We start from the raw sequence: 10,519 nt of genomic DNA on the forward strand, positions 1-10,519 counted from the left end.
GGTGTTATGTCACTCTCGACAATTTCCCTTCGTGTTTCATGATTAACAAGTTGTCTGGAATGACATATTTAAATCCATCATTTTCCCTTCGCTCAAGAGATCTTTTCAACCAATCAATCCTTTTGCTGGAGTTATCTTGGTTTAGATTTCACCTAAAGCCTTCCCTAAGGAATGTTGCTTATTGTGGTGTCTATCAATGATCCAAGTTTTTCTCCTATCCTCTCGGGAAAGGAGTTCTCATCTCCTTGTTGACCTCAATCCAATCTATTATTTCCGTTAGTGGCAGAATTTCACCTCATAGTTTTGAGATGTTCTCCATAAGCCCACTACAAGCTTGTTCTTTTCGTGGTTGATTTTCCAACAACTCCGTTAAACCTTTTCTTCGTAAGCATGCTCTTTCAATTTTATTTGCGAGAGTTGTCATTCGTCTTCTCCGTTCTTTTCTTTCCAACCATCTAGCTTTCCATTCATTTGTTCCGAAGGCAGTGTGTTGTTGATTTCATCAAGTACCCTCTCATCTTGTCAAGTTCATGATTCTAATTCCATCCATTTACAATCAGAGTGCTGCCCAAATTATATCATTCTTATTCCTTCTCTATCTTGTTTTAACCGGAGTGTTGTCGTAATTGATCTTTATCGTTCCTTGTACATCTCGTTTCATCCGGAGTGCTTGCATGTACTTCCTGACCATTGCAACCCTCTTTTTATGTCTTTCAACCTACAAGGTTTCCGTAATGTTCCTTGTTCCTCTTTTCTAACGGATTGTTTTCAACTTTGTTCATCTTTGTTGTTTTTCTTTCTTTCAATTTTTTCAACCTCTCAAGGTTCGTGGTTTCACTCGTTTGTCCAAGAAGCAACTTAGTTTTACCTCTTCTCTTCCTCATCCGTTTCTCTCTGGTGCCATCCTAGATCTCGAGTCGAGATCCTCTTGTAGTGGTGGAGTGTTGTGACGCCCCGAGACCATTGCGCCAGGTGTCTTCTAGCTATGCGCGTTGTTGCCATGTCATTCGCTTGCGTGTTGCATATTTCCATGTCATCATGTGCATTGCATCATCATGTTTTCAAAACTTGCAGTCGTCCAGGTCTCCCAGTTCTTTCCGTTGTCCGTTCTGAGCCCAGACACACTTGCACGCTCCCGCGGCATGTCCGAAATAGTATTTTATAAGTGGCTGGAAAATGTTCTCGGAATGGGATGAGAGTTGGCGTGCGGTCTTGTTATGTTGTAGGTAGGCCGCCTACCAAGTTTCATTGCATTCGGAGTCCGTTTGATGCCCCAATGGATAACTATAGGGGCAGCATAGCCGGTCTATCGTCGGACATTTTCAGTCTCTGAAAACAGTTGCCGGGCTGCACTCCTTCCCTCTCATCTCAGTCCAACCTCCTATGCACAGCCCACTCCCACTCTAAACTAGCCCACCAAACCCCCTTCCGACCGGAACCATCGGATCACGATCGGAGGTCCGGAAACACCTCCAAACCCCTCCTAACCCTAATCCTAGCCCCCCTTTCTTATTTAAACCTCCCCCTTACCATTTTGGGAAGCAGCTAACCCCCCTCCTCGAATTCAGCGCCCCAAATCATCAGCCGCCGCCACCTCCCACCTTCTCCTCGTAATCCGGCGCCGACACCTCCTCTCTGCCACTTGGCGCCGTCACATAGGCCGCGCCGCTGCCAGCTATCGCGCGTAGCCAATCGGAAGCCTCCACGCGTCCTCCCCACGCCCAACTTCACCGCGGCCCGCCCGAGCCTGCGCGGAGCCCGCCCCGGGCTGACACAGGCCCGAGCCGCTACCGCCCTCACGTCCCAGCTCCCCGTGCGAGAGATCTCCCGATCCAGCAGCAACCGCGTCTCTCGCTCGACCCTGTCGCCGCGTCATGCTCGCCGGAGTTCTCCAGCCACCGGTGACCCCAGCAGGCATGCCCGATGCCGATGTGCCATCCCTCTCCCTCCTCTCTGACCTACCCCTCTCCTCCCTGCCTCTCCCTCTCTCTCCCACGCAGGTCGCACCGCCGGTGGTGATCCGAGCCTCCTGCCGTTTGGCCTCGCCACCGACCTGATCTGGTGCCCCGAGGTCGGATCCGCCGCCCCGCACCTATTCCCGGCCTCCCCGCCATTCCCCGCGTCGCCGGAGCGTCGCCGCCGGAGCTTCTTTGCCCGTCCCCGTCGAATCCCGACGTCCGCCCCGCTCGTCGCACGTTGACCGCGTCCTGCCGCGTGGGCCGCCTCCTTGCCCGCTATCCAAGGCCCAGCGCCTCTGCAGCCTCCCACCAAACTGGGCCTGGCCCATGGTGAGCAGCACCCAGCCCCTCTCTTGTGCTTGTTGGGCTAGACAGTTTCAGACCATGGACGTTTTTTCCCTTGGACGATTTTGCTAAATTTTTCCTTTACATGCATAATTACAGAAAATTGCCATCATTTTAAAATGCTCACACCTAAATAACCATGCATCATATTAAAACAAACTTTATATGTAAAATGCTTAGAATTTTGTGCAGATTAATAATATCCAACTTTCATACATGTTTAAAATGTTTAAAATGATGTTTGTGTTTATTTTGCAAATGCCATGTTAATATGTTTTATTTCATAACTAATTAACCGTACCTCCAAATTTAATAATCTTTATATGTAAATGGGGTAGAAAAATGCATAGATTAACATGATGTACTTACTTTGCATGGTTAACAACTCTAAAATATGGTTTAGGGTAGAACAATACCAACTCTTAAAATTTACATATGAGGTTTTTCCGGAATTGTTGTTGTTTCTGGCCTCATTTAAACTTGCCAAGATACGTAGTTTTATTATGCTTCACCTCTTGCCATGTTTAAAAACATTTAATATTGTTGGGTACATAACCGGGAGAGAACTAAATAAGTCATGTGGTGTTTCGTCAATATGAAATTCGTTGCATATTGAGCTCCACTTAATTTGTAGTATTGTTTGTTGCACTTTGCCATGCCATGTTTCATTAAACCAGACATGCATCATACTTGATTGTGCATCATGCCATGTTTATCTTTGGTTGTTTACCATGTTGTTTGCTCCTTTCCGGTGTTGCTTCTTCTTGTTAGTTCTGGTAACGTTGCGATTGTGAGGATCCTTTCGACTACGCCCGTTTGTCTTATTCATGGACTCGTTCTTCTTTCTTGCGGGATCTCAGGCAAGATGACCATACCCACGAAATCACTTCTATCTATGCTTGCTAGTTGTTCGTTCTACCGCTATGTCACGCTACCTACCACTTGTTATAACATGCCTCCCATATTGCCATGTCAAGCCTCTAACACACCTTCCTAGCAAACCGTTGTTTTGCTATGTTACGGCTTTTGCTCAGCCCCTCTTATAGCGTTGTTAGTTGCAGGTGAAGTTGAAGTTTGTTCCATGTTGGAACATGGATATGTTGGGATATCACAATATCTCTTATTTAATTAATGCATCTATACACTTGGTAAAGGGTGGAAGGCTCGGCCTTCATGCTATGGTTGGGTTTTACCTTAATGATCTTTAGTAGTTGTGGATGCTTGGTAGAGTTCCAATCATAAGTGCATATGATCCAAGAAGAGAAAGTATGTTAGCTTATGCCTCTCCCTCATATGAAATTGCAATGATGACCACCGGTCTTGTTAACAATTGCCTAAGACAATTCCGCACGCTGATCCATCATTATTCCACACTCGCTATTTATAATATTTAGTAATATATTCTAACTTTATGATAACAACACCTACTTTTATATTTTAGCTCTCCGATATCATGCAAAGTTATCCTCTTCATACCCACAACATAGTTTTATTTCTCGTTTCTAGTTGGAAGCAAAGGTTCGGTGTACGTAGGGTCGTATTAGTGGCAGATAGGGCGTGAGAGAATATTGATCTGACCTTTAGCTCCTTGTGGGTTCGACACTCCATACTTATCACTTCCACCTTTGGGAATTGCTACGATGATTCCTTGCACTTGGGGATTATCAAGCTCTTTTCTGCCGCCGTTGGCGGGGAGCAATAGCGTGGGGTCGATATTCTCGTGTGTGCTTGTTTGCTTTCGTCACTAAGTAGATTTTATTTTTCCTTTTTTGTTTCTGTTTAGTTGTGGGTGAAACATAAAAAAATTAAAGAATGAAAATACAAAAAAAATTACTTGCCTCTCATGCCTAAAAGTTTTTCAATAAGAGAAGTGATTGGAACATTATGCATTGAAGAAATGAGGGTCGACCTTGAGCACTTGTGTTCATGCTCATGTAAACAATGTAAAAAAATCATGGAAGATTCTCTGAAAATAATTATCCCATTGTATATATCCATTGTATTATAATAATAATGTGCCAAGTTTCGGTTTTAGGATGATTAGATTGCTTGTTTACTATGTGCAGTACAAAAACATAAACTTTGGCTGGAGCGTGTGATTTTACATTTTTTACTAGAAAGTCAAATGGGTATGAAACTTTTTGCACATTACTTCTGTACAAATTTTTCAATTTTTTATATGTATTTTAGAATTTTTTGGAGTTACATAAGTTTACTAAACTTCCAGATTACTACAGACTGTCCTATTTTTGACAGATTCTGTTTTCTATAAGTTGTTCGCTTATTTTGATGAATCTATGGGTAGTATCGGGGGTATGAATCATGGTGAAGTTGGAATACAGTATATATAGTTCTAATATGAAATTGGAATGAGTTTGAAACAGTACCTAAAGGTAGTGATTTGCTTTATTATACTAACGGATCTCACAAAGTTTTTGTTAAATATTTGTGTGGATGAAGTGTTCAAAGAACGAGGAGTTATCGATGTGAGAAGAATAAAGAGAGGAAAGAGCTCAATCTTGGGGATGCCCAAGGCACCACAAGTAAATATTCTAAGGATACTCAAGCATCTAAGCTTGGGGATGCCCCGGTTGGCATCCCATCTTTCTTCTTCAACAATTATCGGTATACCTCGGTTTTTGTTTTGTTCACATAATTTGTGTCCTTTTTGTTTTTTATTTTCCTTTAAGAACCATGCTAGTATGAGATAGCCCTTCATTGGTTTATAGAATGCTTCATGTGCTTCACTTATATCTTTTAAGTATGATCTTATAGAATTGCTCTTTGTGCTTCACTTAAATCTTTTGAGTATGGTTTTATAGAATGATTCGTGTGCTTCACTTATATATTTTGAGCTTGGATATTAGTTAGTCTATATTAATTGTAAAATTCTCCATGAACTTCACTTATATCTTTTGGAGTATGAATAATACTATGATCTAAAGTGTATTTAGAAGAAGTTTGCTCCCACTATTCCGAACGAGAAATTTTTTTGCTTATGTGAAGACTAGTAAAATTTGTATGCTTGTAGATCATGAACAGAATGCTTTATGTGTTGCTTATATTAATCATTCATGATGCTACTGAAAATTGTTATGAGGGAGGAATACATGCTTGTAGGAGTTGCAATAATATCAAGTTTCCTCTCTATGTGCTTAAAGTTTTGAAGTTATACTTGTTTTGCCTTCCTATGCTAGTTGATTCTTGTTCCCATAAATTGTGTGCTCACAAAATACCTAGGCATAGGAAGTGGGTTAGGTTAAAATTTGGTAGTCATATTCTTCATGATACTCTGTTTATGTTTCAATTCTTATCTTTTATGTGAGCATCATCGAAATCATCATGCCTAGCTAAATGGCATTAAAGAAAAGCGCTTGTTGGGAGACAAGCCAATATTTACCCTTACTGTTTTTGTGATTTATCATGATTAATCTACTGTAGTAATCATGTATTATAGCTTTTGTTTCAATATAGTTCCAAGTAAGACCTTTGGGAAGACTTGGGTGAAAGTTAATGTGATCTTGCAGTAAAAAACACAAACTTTGCGCTCACGAGATTAGCTGTCATTTTTTACAGAAGAGTGTGATTGAGTTGATTCTTTTTTCAGAAGATTAATAGACAAATTCCTCACGTCCACCAATTTATTTCATAATTTTTGGTGTAGCAGAAGTATGGTTGGTGTTCAGATCATTACAGACTGTTCTGTTTCTGACAGATTCTGTGTTCATTGCATAGTTTACTTGTTTTCTAGTTTCTATGGCTTATATTTCTCAATATAAATTGTAGAAATGATATGGCACAGTAGGAATTGTGTGAGAACAATTATGAACCTTGTATTTGACGGTACCAAAGTGAATGGTTTACTCTTTATCATACTAACCTATCTCACAAAGTTCCGTTAAGTTTTGTATGATTGACTTTTCAAGCTATGGGCGACATATCGATATGAGGAGAATAAGAGTGGAAATACCCTATGCTTGGGGATGCCCAAGGCACCCCAAGATAATATTCAAGGAAGACTCAAGCACCTAAGCTTGGGGATGCCCCGGAAGGCATCCCCTCTTTCGTCTTCAAAACTATCGGTATACCTTACTCGGAGCTATATTTTTATTCCTCACATGATATGTGTATTGCTTGGAGCGTATTTTCAATTTTACTTGCTGTTTGAATAAAATCATTGGATCTGAAGTCTTGAGTGAAAAAGAATCCTCCCATGGCTAGTTAATTATTTGACTACTCAGTGTTCTTCACTTATATGTTTTTGGAATAGTTTGTCATTTACTCATGTGCCTCACATATATCCTATGAGTAAATGCTTGAATGAATTGAATATCATAAGTCTGAATTTATATATGTTTCATATGCTTATACCATGGGGAGTAACGACTTCACACATAATAAGTACAGGTGGTAAATTTATTGAAAGTTAGCAAACGCAGAATTGGTCACTTGAACAATTCATGAAAGAATATTGAAGGAAGAGAGATTTCACATATAAATATACTATCTTGGACATATTTTGTAATTGTGAGCACTCATTAAAATATGACATGCTAAAAGGTTGATGTTGGACAAGGAAGACAACTTAATGGGTTATGTTTTCCTATATCCGAAACGTTATATTGTCTTGGATCATCCAACATGTTGAGCTTGCCTTTCCCTCTCATGCTAGCCAAATTCTTTGCACCAAGTAGAGATACTACTTGTGCTTCCAAACATTCCTTAAACCAGTTTGGCCATGAGAGTCCACCATACCTACCTATGGACTAAGATCCTTCAAGTAAGTTGTCATCGGTGCATGCGATAAAAATTTCTCTCAAAATATGTATGATCTATTAGTGCAAATAAAATAAGCTTTATACGAACTTGTGATAGGGAAGAAATAAAAGCGATGGACTGCATAATAAAGGTCTTTATCACAAGAGGCAATATAAAGTGACGTTCTTTTGTATTAAGATTTTGTGCATTCGACCATAAAAGCGCATGACAACCTCTGCTTCCCTCTGCGAACGGCCTATCTTTTACTTTTACCTTCTACCCTTAATACAAGAGTCACGGTGATCATCACCTTTTCTTTTTACACTTTTTCCTTTGGCAAGCACTTTGTGTTGGAGCGATCCAGATATATATATCCACTTGGATGTAGGTTTTCATAAATTATTATTGTTGACATTACCCTTGAGGTAACAGGTTGGGAGGCGAAACTATGAGCCCCTATCTTTCTCTGTGTCTAATTAAAACTTTGAACCCATTAATATCACATAAGTATTAGCAATTGTGAAAGATTAAATGATAGTTGAGTATGTGGAGTTTGCTGAATCAAAGCTCTTACATGGACCCTTCCCGGAAATAAGATGAATTGCAGTTGTTCGATGACTAAGAGCATGGTTTGTTAGTTTTCAACAAAGTTTATGATCTATACTTTAACATGTGAATAGCTTGTTACTTGATCATGAGAAGTTTTATGAGTTGAGCTATTGTTATGATATATAATGATGCTATAAAAGTGATTGAAACTATCATTGATCAAACTTAAGCACTTGCTAGCATTCACATTTCATAAATTATTTCTTTTATCATTTACCTACTCGAGGACGAGCAGGAATTAAGCTTGGGGATGCTGATACGTCTCCAATGTATCTATAATTTACGAAGTATTCATGCCATGTTTACAATAGTTTTATATGATTTTGGTATGATTTGATTAGAACTAACCCGGACTGACGTTGTTTTCAGCAGAACTACCGCATTGTTGTTTTTGTGCAGAAATAAAAGTTCTCGGAATGTGTTGGAAATCAACGGAGAATTTTTCTGGAAAATATAAAAAATACTGGAACAAAAATCTACTGAAGGGGAGTCCCATGGGCCCCATGAGGGTGGGGGCGTGCGCAACCCCCTAGGCGCACCCATGTGCCTTGTGGACTACCCGTGGGGCCCCCTGACTTGTTCTCGACACCAACCTCTATTATAAATACCAAAACCTCCAGAAATTAACCTAGATCGGAAGTTCCGCCACCGCAAGCCTCCGTAGCCACAAGAAATCAGTCTAGGCCCTCTCTGGCACACTGCCGGAGGGGGCCATCATCATCGGAGGCCATGGAGGAGGATCCCGGAGGGGTCATCATCACCATGAAGGCCAAGGACCAGAGGGAGAACCTCTCCCCATCCAGGGGGAGGCCATGGAGGAGGAAGCACAAGGGTGAGAACCTCTCCTCCTCTCTCTCGGTGGCGTCGGAGTGCCATCGGGAGGGAATCATCGCCGTGGTGATCGTCTTCATCAACATCACCATCCTCATCTCTTTTACGTAGTCCAGTCTCCCGCACCCCGATGTAATCCCTACTTGAACATGGTTCTTTATGCCACATATTATGTTCCAATGATGTGTTACCATCCTATGATGTTTTGAGTAGATATCCTGTGTCTTTGGGTTGATTGATGATTTAGATTGGAACGAGTTGTATGTTTTATTTTGGTGCTATCCTATTGTGCCCTCCGTGTCACGCAAGCGTGAGGGATTCCTACTGTAGGGTGTTGCAATACATTCATGATTCGCTTATAGTGGGTTGCTTGAGTGACAGAAGCATAAACCCGAGTAAGGGGGTTGTTGCGTATGGGATAAAGGGGGCTTGATGCTTTAATGCTATGGTTGGGTTTGACCTTAATGATCTTTAGTAGTTGCGGATGCTTGCTAGAGTTCCAATCATAAGTGCATATGATCCAAGAAGAGAAAGTATGTTAGCTTATGCCTCTCCCTCATATGAAATTGCAATGACGACCACCGGTCTTGTTAACAATTGCCTAAGACAATTCCGCACACCGATCCATCATTATTCCACACTCGCTATTTATAATATTTAGTAATATATTTTAAATTTATGATAACATCACCTACTTTTATATTTTAGCTCTCCAATTGTAACACCCACAATGCGGCTATATCTCCCACGTGTCGGGGCACGACTTAGAGGCATAGCCGCATGGTAGGTCTGTCGCAAGAGGGGTAATCTTTACACATCCCATGTACTGAATAAGAAATGGATAAAGAGTAGGCTTGCAATCGCCACTTCACACAATACATAAATAATCCATACATCATCCAAGGTACAATCAAAGGTCTGACTATGGAACCAAAATAAAGAAAGACAATCCCAAATGCTAGATCCCCAATCGTCCCAACTGGGCTCCACTACTGATCATCAGGAAAGGAAACATAGTAACGCCCGAGTCCTCGTCGAACTCCCACTTGAGTTTGGTAGCGTCCCCTGCCCTGTCATCATCGGCACCTGCATCTGTTTGGAAGTGTCTGTGAGTCACGAGGACTCAGCAATCTCACACCCGCGAGATCAAGACTATTTAAGCTTAAGGGTAGGAAAGGGTAGTGAGGTGGAGCTGCAGCAAAGCACTAAGAATATATGGTGGCTAACTTACGCAAAAGAGAGCGAGAAGAGAAGCAACGCACGGTCGAGAAGCTATAAGTGATCAAGAAGTGATCCTGAAACTACTTACGTTCAAGCATAACACAAGACCGTGTTCTCTTCCCAGACTCCGCCGAAAAGAGACCATCACGGCTACACACGGGGTTGATTCGTTTTAAATAAGTTAAGTGTCAAGTTCTCTACAACCGGATATTAACAAATTCCCATCTGCCATAACCGCGGGAACGACATTCGAAAATTCAAAACCCTGCAGGGGTGTCTCAACTTAGCCCATCACAAGCTCTCACGGTCAACGAAGGATATTCCTTCTCCCAGGAAGACCCGATCAGTCTCGATATCCCGGTTACAAGACATTTCGACAATGGTAAAACAAGACCAGCAAAGCCGCCCGGATGTGCCGACAAATCCCGATAGGAGCTGCACATATCACGTTCTCTGGGCACACCCGATGAACACTACGTACAACTAAAACCAACCCTCAAGTTTCCCCGAGGTGGCGCTGCAAGTGGCTCTGTTTTGGACCAACACTCAGAGGAGCACTGGCCTGGGGGTTTAAAATAAAGATGACCCTTGAGTCCGCGGAACCCAAGGGAAAAGGCTTAGGTGGCAAATGATAAAACCAAGGTTGGGCCTTGCTGGAGGAGTTTTATCCAACGTGAACTATCAAGGGGTTCCCATAACACCCAACTGCGTAAGGAACGCAAAATCAAGGAACATAACACCAGTATGACGGAAACTAGGGCGGCAAGAGTGGAACCAAACACCAGGCGTAAAGCCGA

The sequence above is a fragment of the Triticum urartu genome, chromosome 4A (assembly GCF_056163025.1).
Source record: "Triticum urartu cultivar PI428250 chromosome 4A, HENAU_Tu73, whole genome shotgun sequence".
Taxonomy (NCBI): Eukaryota; Viridiplantae; Streptophyta; class Magnoliopsida; order Poales; family Poaceae; genus Triticum; species Triticum urartu.